Raw genomic sequence first — 13,004 nt, forward strand, 5'->3', positions numbered from 1 at the left:
ACTCCTTCTATCTTATAAAAATTATATTAGGCAAAATTACAGAAGAATACATACGGTATGTTTCCATTTATATGAAGTACAAAAATGGGCAAAACTAAATGATGCATAATATAAAGATACATTCATATGTGTTTAAAAATGAAACCAATGAAATGAAATAAAATAAAACTGAGCAAAAAATGTAAGATTAGGGTTACCTCTGCGAATGAGAGAAGACTATGAGTTCAGAGAGAAAATGCAGGGGTTCCAAGGAATGGATAACGTTCTATGAATTACACCTTTCAAATAGACTATAAAGAAATAAATGGACAATACATTAACTATAGGTGGACAGTATAAACTCAGACTGAAATATATAATGCATGAGGCTAAATGTGGCTTCTCAAGTTTTCTTGAGACATCTTGATGCTTAAGCTTTTGGGCTCCAAAAGACAGTTTTATAGGAACACAGTCTATGAGCAAGAGGGGAAAAGAGAGAGAATAGACCCATTTTCTTTTGATGCCTTCTATGTGTCAGGTGATCTGCCAAATCTTGCCCATCAGATACCTAGCTTATCCCTCCCAAATCCATAAGGTAAATAGAATTACCCCATTTTTATGCTTGTGAGAAAAGACTCAAGCTAAGCTATTGTCTAGTATGTTTCAGATGGCAAGTGGTGGAGCCAGAGGTCAACTAAACCTGGCACTTTGTATCTTACATTGCACCATAACTTTATTTTTGAACATGTAGACCTGTAGTGTTAGCAAAGTAGCCACTAGCCACTGGTGGCTCTTGAGCACTGGAAATGGGGCTAGACCAAAATGAGCTATACTGTGTCAAATGTACAAAAGAGAGCAAAGACTTAATAAGAAAAGAAATGTAAAATATCTCATGAATAATATTTTTAATTGATTGCATGTTGAAATGATAATTTTAGGATATATTGAATTAAGCAAATAATATTCTGAAAATTAATTTCACTGATTTCCCTTTAGTTTTTAAAATACGGTTACTGGAAATTTTTAAATTGCTTATGTAGCTTGTATTATGTTGCCTTTGGACAGTGCCGATGTAAACTTTTCCATAGGGAGCCAAGAAAATTTAGTTTGAGGAAATACTTATGCTATTTATGGATTGAGATATCTTGAGCAAAATCTTAGTTGAACTGAGCATAAGCGGTGTGTTTTCCTCTAACAAATGTGGATAATAATCTAAACCCTGCAGGACTGACGTTAGGACTAGAGGTAAAACATATAAGGCACTCTCCAAGTGTCTGAAACATAATGGGCATTTGGGAAAGGGTAACAGTATTGTGTTAGCAAATTTTATAGAATCTCACAATTCTAATACTTTAATAATCTGCATGAAACATTAAATACTATATTTTGAAGCCTATTAAACTTCAAAAACTATACTTTTTCCACTTCTCATACTGTTTTCATATAAAAAAAGATAAGTAGTACTTTCAGTGCCATGAGACTTCAAGAGGAATGGGAAAAATGCATATTAACATTTCATATAAACAAATGATTATGCAATGTGGGCCCTTGAAAATGAAAGATGACAATAAAGCAAAACTTGAGTTTGCTTTGAGTATGTATTTATTGTTCACGATAAACCTTTCATCACTATTTACCATAGATAATCTATTCACAGATAATCATTATTTAACATTTTCCCATGTCTGCTTTATTTACTTAATTGTATGCAAAATCATTCAAATGGTGTGTCTTATCTGTTACTAATGAAATATACGGTTATACGGTACACACCAACTCAAAGTCCACTTAGGCAGAACTACATAAAAATCTTGCTTGTAAGAGATAATTGAGACTATCACCGTTCCTGTAGTTGTCCTTGAAATTCAAGATTTGTTGTATATATTTAAATCCCTTTTTATGGGAAAGACTGTCTGTACATTTAATCATATGCCATTATAATAAAGAAGTTATGAAATTGATATCATGGATCCTGATTAACCTACGATTTCTTCTTATCAAGAAGTTCATAATAACATTAAACCAGTGTAGCTGAGAAAATATTTCTGATCTATTCTGGGTCCTCTTCTGCAGTTGCATGTCACTCTTTTTCTGGGGAGAATTCTTACTTAGCATTCTTACTATTAACTGCAGGCAATCTATCTGTGAATTCAAACAACAGTTATTAAGGACAAGCCCTCACCAGTTGAAGCTGCTATGGAAGCCTTTGCTTCCCACCAATTCACTCCACAGAATGCTATTTACCTGATTTTCTTATTATCCCAAAGCGCTGTGTGGTTCTCCAAGACACTTTGTCTAATCTAAGCACTCTCTATCTGCATTCTTTCCGATGAGAAACCAGCATGTGGTGCTGCTGTGATGATCAGAGAGATATTTTAAGCAATTTTTGGCATGGAAAGTCACTTCTAGATTCAAATCTGAGCTGAAGGGGGTAGGCCACTGCAGAAATGAGGACTCTGACAATTCCTGTGCTGCACCACAAAATATCTCCTCGGGAGGTGCCAGGCAACGTTAACATCTAATTACTCTGTGCCCAATATTGTGAATTTTACATTTGTAAACAGCTACTCCTAGAGATAATAATGATTATTTATATTCGATATCTTCTCTGCCTCCTTAATAATCTCTAGGGTTATTTTGAGAGGGTCGTCATCTATAGCTTGAACAATAGTCGGTGTACAAAAGAACAAAATAAAAGAGTGTTGAAGGAACTAGCACAAGATCTAATGCTTTGCCTGTTAAGCCAGGTTTTTTTTTTTTTCTTACTGAAATTGGATAGATAAAATATATATTGCCTGAAGGAAAGTTCAACCTCTAAAAAACTCATGACAGCAGACACCTCAGCTGTTTGGCTGCATGTTCTGTCCTCCTTCAAAGGAAAGCAGGAATGATGATGATTTGGCGTGAATTCCCAAAACTAACACCACAGCAGGTTCTGCCTCTTGCCTGTGGATACAAGGTTCCATTGCAGAGTGCCAAGGGCTTAACAATAGTTAATCTCTTAAAAGAAGCAGGTGGCCCTTGCCACTACTATTTCTATTCTTGTCTAAGTTCCCCTCCAGTCTCTGCCAATTGCTTGCCTGTCAGATTTGGCAGAAGCCCAGAGTTTGACCGACTTTGTTTCTACTGCTTCGAAATTCTTTTCAGTGTCCATCTTTTTACATGCTGTTTTTCATTGTCAGTGTCCAAAAAAATATCCTTGAATGTAAGTTCAAATTTGCAAAACGCGTCTCATGTTTTGTTTTGTTTTTATTGTATCAACTCTATCTCAGTGACTGTATTCTCTATCTCTCATGTATAATTGAAAAACTAGCACAAGAGACAGGCCAGCACTACCTATGAATATACATTTATCCATCTTCTGATGTATTTTTATCTACATGTAAAGTTAAACAATTTTACTGACTATGCCATACAAAATCTCCAGGTTTTTTTTTTTTTTTCATTTGAGTTGAGAAGATATTATGAGAAGGCACAGTATATTCAATTTCAAATTTTAAGGAATTGTCCTTTTGTGTGATTAAAAGACCATGTATTTTTCTAAAAATAGGTGATATGGCATTTCTTCATCCAACATTCCTTGATTATCATAGAAAGTTGCAAAATTGGCATTTATTCTTCTTTATGCTTCAGCTCTTGGTTGTAAACTCTACCAGAATATCGACAATCATAATCTATAGATTTTTCCCCCAGAGCTTATTATAACATGAACTATAATGTTTCACAAGAAAAATGCACTGTAGGTGACATGCCTGGTTCTCATTTAACTTCAGAAACATCAGTAAATACCCAAGACCCTGCAGAACTTGATTCACTGTTTTGTAGGTATAGAAATTGAGTAGATCATTTCATATACATGTGTTTATTCCACTGATATCTAGAAAGGCTTTGGAATAGCAGAACCAAGTAAAAAAGAAGAGATTTTACTAGAGAATGTGAGTTGTACTGCTGGCCATTCTGGATCCATTTTAGAAAGTAACACCTTGCAAGGGTGATATTAAATGATTATGTATATACTTCCTTTTTTTATGGTTTGTGTATTTATTGTTAACCTGATTCTTCCTTAGGTGATGTATTTTTTAAGATGTTACTATGAAAAGTTGTACAGAGAATATACAAGAATTCGATTTGGTAATAATGACTCAGAAATTTACTAGCTGGTCATCAATATGCATTGCTTTGATTCCTATTAGTTTTTAGACTGTTCAGAATTAGACATTGGTTATCATTCTTGTTCATTATTTTTAAAAGCTGCCTAGCATCAAGTAGGAATCCAATAAATGCTTCCAATGCATTATAAATGTCATATACTATAATTGCCATTGGAAAGCTTTTCAAATTGCATGTAATGAAGGAAAAATAAAGATGTGTGTGTGTGTTAAGACTTGAATAAATAAAAATAACTAGTGTTTTAGAGTTTAGACTATACGTGTGGGTGAGTAGAATCAACACACCAACATGCTATTTTTGTTTTTATTATAATCTATAAATTTCATATATAAATTTAAAGTGTCATTTCTTCCCCTCACAAGTCCCATCTTCCTCCCTTTTTATACTTCCCCATTTTCACACTTCCTAGGCGTACATCATGAATTTTGTGTTTTTTTTCCCAGTCGATGTTTTTTTATTTTTATTTTACTGTATATATAAATGCATAAACTACATATAGCATAGTATGAGTGTGGATTTGAATGTATCTAAATGATATGAACATAGGATGTATCTATTCATATTTGTCATTTAGTGTCCATTCATATCTCTGCTACATAGTATCCTTTCAATTATCCATTCTCTTTCTGAGAGGACATATGGATTGTTTTCTATTTTCTTCCCTTACAAACAACTGCAATGAACATGCATGTACTGGAGATTTCTAACTTATATACCTAGTAAATAATCGTAGGGTCATATCATATATACATTTTCTAGATATTGCCAAAAGCTAATTGACCCAACTTATACTCCCATCAGCTGTATACTTTATCTTTACAGTATTTAATACTGTCAGTTTTTAAAGATTTTACTAATATGATATGTCATTATTGCCAGTGATTGTGTTTTTGATAGTGGTATTATTACTAGGTTTATTTTTCTTCTTTCTTTTAAAATATTATATAACTTTTCTTTAATAAGTGTATATTTATTATAAAATGTTATGTAACTTATTTTATAAATCTGTTTTTTTATCTTTCCCTTTCAATTCAGTATTTATTTTAACATTGTGTTGATTGCTATAGACAGAAAATTTTTTTAATTAATTATTTTTTTAAGTTATAGTTTTTGCCATCAAAGATCTTGCAATCTAATCAGACAGACAGGTATGTATCTACATTATTGTTTGGTAAACACAAAAATAAAAATGTATGAGAATATAGAAACAGCACTAAGGGAGGCAAGTCCAGAGAAGTCCTTCTAGAGATGTAATGAATGAGCTCATATTAACTTTTCTTTGAGGCTGCTGTAGCCTTAAGCTTAAGATCTAGGTTAACGTAGCTCATAAAAATAGTAATATATAAACAAAAAGTGTGACATAATGGTGGAATCAATGGACAGCAATGATTTATTATAAGAAACAGGATCAGAATAAATTGCTGTGGACAGGTTGACTCAGGATGCCTTTCCTTTCAAGACCTCACAAATACCATTATACCAAAGTTATGTGGGGAAAGTTTCTGACTATGATGAAGAAGCAGGATAGAGTGAGAAGAGGAAAGTGATCATAACAGACTATTACAAGTTTCTCATGCTTTTAATCTGGAAATCACGATGAACATGAACATTGCCTCCTGGCAATGATAGATGACAGCCCTTCACACTAGAGATAGACCCATGCTTTCTGATTCATCAAACACTTTCAAGTTATTATTTCATTTTTCATTCTATATGCTTGATTAATGAGGGAAACGAGTCTCAGAAAAACCTGAGTTGTCCAAAATCATGGAACTAAGATGTCATTCAATAGAAATGAAAACACAGGACTTTGAACTCTAGACTCAGCCTTCATAGAAGTCCTTCTATTTTCTCTCTTCCTAGAACTTACTTCTAGACACAGATTTTTTTCTCATAAATTATATATATGTAGTAAATATGTATTATATGTATGTATATATGTATATATATTTCTCTATCTAGCAAAGGACTCTTGAGTATCCATTCTTCTATGGGAGCATTCTGAGAAATATAAAGATTTACAGTTTCATTTGTGTATCCTTAAACATATGTCCTCTCCCTTAAATTTTGCATTTTTTCTCTACAGTTTGGAGATTGTAGGTATGTATAACTAGAATTTAGAATTGTAAATGCATCTAATAAAGTGGATGATTGAAAATATTTTAGCCATAAAGAGTTATAGTCTAATAAAGATGACCTGGGGAGAAACAAAATGTCATTTTTCTTTTTCCTTGAAATAAAAAGTGATTTAATGATGTGATCTGACAAAAACATTTATCTACACATCCATTCAACAAGTATTTGTTGAGCACTCATTATGCACCAGTCGGGGTTAAGTATTTTACATAAATTCTCTCATACAAATTCCAATAACAGCTCTGTGGTATTGAAACTATTAACTCTATTGTAAGATAATGAGACTGGAGGTAAAAAAAAAAAAAAAAAGAGAGAGATTAATTTAATCAAGGTTACACATGTTTTAAGGAGTAGAACTAACCCTGAAGCTTATTTCTAATCAACTATGCTATACTGTAAATAGGTCTTGTTATATTTGGACAATTATTTTCAGGTTGATAGACTTGAAAGCAATAGTTCTTTAGAGAATAACAAAAGATGCTCAAATATCTACATTTTCAAAGCATAACATTCTAAAAGATCTTATTAATGAATAGTTAAAAATTTAAATAGTTCTTTTAAAAATATGCTAGAGGCATTCACATACCTTTGAATGAAGAAATGACTGTATGCACAATACAATTTTTTGTCAAGTTATTGCATCATTTTATATTTTCCAAAAAGTCAAAGAAATTGTGTTTCATAAGAAAATATAACAGTACTGACACTGGAATTTGGCATAACTATTACTGTGTCTCTGTCTATGAAATCAATCCAACTTACATATGATGAAATGGAAATATGTTGTAAAACTTTGTAGATTTACCTCCTAAAATGTTATTTCTTTGACTTCTTTGTTCATTTAAAATGTTTTACATATGCACCTTATAATTTTCACATTGAAAAAAAATAATAAAGCCACTGGTTATTGTAAAAGGTCACCTTTCTAATTGGTGTAATAAAGCCCAGCTGGTGAGCTAATCTCCAGAATAACTCAGGGCTAGCACAGCAGTGGCAAAGTGAATAATGTATTTGGTAAGAGGAAAGTGATTTTAGCATATGTCCTTTACTCCACATATTTGTGACTGCCAGTAATCACTATCTAATTTTATTTAAGGTAAAGCATCTTTAAGTGTTCAAGTGATTTATACTGCAACCTGTGTCCTCATGCTAAACATAAAAGGGTAGACTTATCATGATGAATGTAGAAAGAAAAGTAATTGATTATTTGGTCTGAATTTTCTCCTTGGTTAATAGACTTCCCCTTTAGCAACAACAAGGCAAAATAATAAGGAAACATACAAGATCACTTAAGTACAGCTAGCTTTGGCACTGCCAGTCACTAAAAGCTTATCTAGCGTTTCCAGCTCTCTTCATGAATGCTCCTTCTGCTCTGTGTTTAGAATAATAAAATCTTGTAGCTCTATAAATGTTAAATTCATCTTGTAGAAAAAATAATAAATATGAATTTTCCATAATGCATAGTTCTCTATTTTGTTCCTTGACATTTCAGAAAATCGTTATAAGAATATCTATTTTGAGATAGATGTGCTGCCTACTTTTAAACTGTGGTAATGCTTAACAATTATAAATATAATTCACTATACATATCAAATACAATCTAGGACTTTTATGGTCATAATATTTTTTTAAATGCCTCAAGGAATCCTGGTGATTTCATCAACCTTGAAAATATTGCTGAAGTACTATCAAAAATGCTCCAAGATGACATTACAATCTTCCTAGGCAAAGGTTTTATTTTTTTTAATTTTAAAATCTCTTTTAGTATTCCAATGCTATAGACAAAAGGAGTATGTGTATTAAAACATTGAAAGTCTAAGAAAACTGCAAACAGATATAAACTCAAATGCGGATATTAGAGCAGTCCTACGGACAGAACTTCTTTCATTCATTAGATATCAGCTATTCTATATTTGTGGCGATTTATTCAAAGATACATCATATCACAAATAATGAATTTGAATAGAAGTCTAGTTCACTGTATTATTGGCATGAAAAGTAGACACTAAAATATTAACTTCCAAATTATACCATCCTCTTGAATATCTCAGTTGCCATTGTTTTCTATTCTTCTACCTCTTAATCAAAATTATAAAGTGTATTTCATTTTCTAAAGAAATGGTATCTCCATTTCAATTTATCTTTCACGCCTACTGTATTTTTTTAACATAGGAGAATACCAACACAAAGAAGACTAAATAGGCTATTTTCCAAAATACCTATGTTAATAGATATAGAATATACCACATAATGTAGATGCACAGAAAAGAGATAAATTCTTAATGTATAGTAATTTTGCCTTTACCTGGATAGTAACATTTTTATGATTTTATATTCATTTTTGAATTTTTTAATAATTTTTATAATCAGATGTATGCAATTTTAAAAGTATTTCGCTTAAAATTTTATTTTAATACTTTCCCAATACATCAAGACTTCCAGCCTTCTTAATGTTGCAACAATAGTCATGTTTAATTTCAAAAAGTAATTTTCTTCACTGAAGAGCTATGTAACTTCTTACTTTTTAATAGAATACAAATAGAAAGTACTTTTAAGTATCAAGAATTGTAGTATATACTTAGGTGAATAAAAAAATAGTGCACTATTCCAGATAAAACTGAAATATATTCTAGTTATTCTAGTCATTTACAACTATAATATTTTATGTATCCATAAGTACACTTTATGTTACTGTATCACTTCTTACATGTACTATGAATATCGATGTAACAGTGATTGGAAATCCATCTGTAAGATATTCAAGGATACTATAAAAACAGATCTATGTTCTAAATCACTTGCCAAGCAGGACAAGCTCAGGAAAGAATATGGAGGGAGGCAACAGATCTATGCTCAACACAATCTCTCTTATACTCATTTACTCATACTGCCGCCAATATATTCATAGACTTTTCCATTGAATGATTAAAAACTTCATTTTGTAAAACACCCCAAGTATGCATTTATAATGTGATCATAAAAGATTGCTCTGTGACATGTTGTAGAATAACAAAAAAAGAGTTTTGGTGTTTTTACAAATATTTTCAAAATGTCAGGCTGCAGAATGATGACTATAATTTCTTCATCACAAGTAAAAATTACATTATATTGTGGTGAATTTTCTAAGAAAAAATTCAATGGCAAAGTACTCACTGATACAAGTCCTGGATTGCGTATTATAGAATGGACCATCTTATCTCTCCTCATTTCTTTGAACTGCCTTCCCAAGTTATCTCTTGCCTACCCCTTCCTGCTACCTACATAAAACACAAGGAAAGGTCACCTTCTTTCAAAAAGTGTAATACATATATTTACCTCTATGTAACATTTCTCTAAAATCATATTTCTGTCTTTTTTAATTTCTCATAAGGTTAAAAACTATGTTCTTTGTTTTATCTAAAAGTTTCTCACTTTTAAATTTCACACTATTAACCATAGTAGTAATAACAAAGGGGTTAGAAATGGTGGACAAAATCTAACTCTAGTCTGAAAACTACCATTCCCATAATTATGCAATTTCCAAAATAGTATTACAGGTAAAATACCATTGCATTTTTCAGAAGTATAATCATTTATGTAAATCAGAAGAATCTAGATCAACAGATCTTATGACATGTCCAAATAAATGAACAATAGCTATGCTATATCTTATAAAACAATGATGAAATGAGAAAGTATAAAGGGAGAAAGGAGAAAGAGGAGAGAGTGCACCAGATTAATTCTTTTGGTAGCAATTATCAGAAGCATGAACTTGTTGAACATGAGAAATGACCCCTTAATTGCTATTTATGCTAAAAACCTGAGTCATCTGATGAGCACATTCCCAGATAAGGTTTAACAAAGTGACATTCTTACTTCTTGTTTCAGCTCTCATCTGTAAACAATATCCTTTTTGCTGTTTGTTTAGTGTCATGTTTTTCACACTTTTGTATTTTTTACTAGTGATTTTGCTATTTAAGATGGCCCCAGCTTAGGGCTACAATGCTGGTTAGTGCTCCTGAGCACAAGACCATGATGTGCCTTATCAAGAAAATACATGTTAACACCATCCTTTTGACTGCAAGTTTCTGGCTCCTCTAGGCATATACTTTGTCTGGTCCTATCAGAAACCTGGGAAAAGCCATACAAGTTTGCTCTGGTCCTGGAAATTTATAAGAAATTTGAGAAAATTTGAATTCATGTAATCTCCCTAAACATTTTATGTAAATATCAGTTCCTCCATTTTATAGAGAAAGAAAATGAGAATTTGAACTGATATGTTTAAAGTAAAATTAGTCTTATACTCTGTAAAGATGATTTTTTGGTTGTGAAGTGAAGAAAACATTAATGGCTTCCCTGCACTAAGCTTGCCTGCAATCAGCCAAGACTTTGAATGTTAAAAGTTAGACGTGGGTTAGTTTGTAAGAGATCGTAGTAATCACCTTGTTCAACCTCCCATCTCAATCAAGATTCTGCTTCTATATCTTCACTGATATATAGTTATTATTGTTACTCGAATACATATATTGAGAAAAAATATTCTTCCTTAAAAAGAATACCATTTCATTTTTTAAATTACTTACACATTTATAAAGTTATTTTAAGAGTTAAGTGAAACATTTTAATGCCAACCATTGATCTCAATTTAATTTTTACAGAGAAAATATAACCTTATTCTTTCTTTTCAACTGACAGTTCTTCCTTCAGGTTATTGAAGCTTCCAAATGCCCTCCCTTCGCCCCCGCCCCCCACCCCACACACACACTTCATTCCCAGATTATGTTAATTACTAGAAGTAAAAGTGGAATCGAATTTAATAATTTTTATAAATTTAACAAATAAAATTGTAGAAATCTTAATAGTTGGAACTATCACTGGGTCTATATTATATATTAGGGTTCAGTAATAAGCCACAAGAATTATCAAAACCTTTCGTTAGTGGAAATAATTTCCACAAGATTATTTTAATTTTTTCTTACAAAAATTAACCTATACTAAAAGATTGATCCATGAATTAAAATTTGAGTAAATGATGGAGCATTAGAAGTACCTGATATCATAATAGCTTCAAAGGAAGGAAAGAAGGAAGGAAGGAAGGAAGGAAGGAAGGAAGGAAGGAAGGAAGGAAGGAAGGAAGGAAGGAAGGAAAAGAGAAAAGAGAAAGGGAGAAAAAAGATAAAAAGAAAATAGAAGGCAGGAAGAAAAAGATGGTAGAAGAATGGAAGAAGTGGAAGGAAAAAAGAAAGAAAATCTAAAAGGTATCATTCAAAGTGGAAAACCTATGCAACATATTTTATAAGGGTAGATAGACATAATATGTAAAGAGTTTAATACATAAATACTCCGTCCATGTGAATAAGAAATTTTTAAAAAATTATTAAAGATATGTGGTTAGCAGCCCCCAAAAATAATATTATGTTATTCATGCCCTTGTATAGTATAATCCTCTCCCCTTAAATATGGACTGTACTTAATGATTCCCTTTTAATGAACAAAATATATCAAAGTGATAGATGTCACTTTCAAGATAGATTAGAAAGAGACAATGGCTTCTGTCTTGGCCATTTTCACTCCCTAACTCACCCTTTAAAAAGCCAACTACCATCTGATGAGGCAACTCTGTAGGGACATACATATGACAAAGGACAACACATGAGTGAGCTTAGGTGTGGATCATAGTTATGCTTTCACTTCAGACTGTAATGAAAACTTAACTGTAGCCTTATGAGAGGCCTTCAGCTAAAGTGGCCATATAGTCTATTCCTAGAATTTTGACCCATAGAAATTCTGAGATAAAGACTTGTTTTTTAGCTGTTAAATTTGGGAATGATTTATTACACAATAATAGAAACTAATATAAGATATAAAGAAGTGATTTCACTCTAAAAATAACTCACCAATGATTTGTGAAAATATGTTCAACATTATTTAGTAAAAACAAATTAAAACAGCAATGACCACTTTTATACCTCAAATTGAAGAGATAGAATAATTAAAAATTTGTATTTATTGAGTTCCTAAAATAAATACTGAGGGTCTGTGTTTATGTGTATGTTTCTGCATGTGTTTTCTAAAGATACAAAAATTGAAAATTCTGATTTATTAAATTACCCAAAGGGAAGAGAACTATGTGTATTTGTGTATGTGGTTGTGCTTTGTGTTGGGGATTCGGTGTGTTGTAGTAGCAGTGAATTCTGTCTCATAAAAATAACTTGGAAATATTTTAAGATTTACTCATCACATCAGATTCTATCTGTTCCATGTGGTAGCCCAGAATAAAAAATTAAAAGTCTGTTCTCTGCAATGTTTTTTCCAATAGTGCTTATAATTATGAATAATTGAAAGCAACTCTATGTCAAGAATAGGGGATTGGATAAATAAATTATGGTACAGCAATGAAGTAGAATATTATATAGCCATTCAAAATGATAATAAAGAATGACACAGTCAGCTGCAGGTTAGATAGATTCATAAGTATTTTATAGTAATGGTGATTATTCCTCTATAATACTAGCAAAAGATCAAAAGAAATATGAGAACTAAATAAAAGACTATAACAGTTTTATTTTTTTTTAAAAATATTTCAGTCTTATTAGAATAACTTTAATATTTATATACATAAATTTCAAAATTAGAAGTTTTCCCCAAAATGCTGTTTCTTGACTCACTTTGACTTTTATGTAAACCATTTATCTATTCTATCTGTGCTTTGGCATTTAGAGAGAAAATACTTTGCAGAA

This window comes from Pteropus vampyrus, unplaced genomic scaffold (genome assembly GCF_000151845.1).
Source record: "Pteropus vampyrus isolate Shadow unplaced genomic scaffold, Pvam_2.0 Scaffold55, whole genome shotgun sequence".
Classification (NCBI taxonomy): domain Eukaryota; kingdom Metazoa; phylum Chordata; class Mammalia; order Chiroptera; family Pteropodidae; genus Pteropus; species Pteropus vampyrus.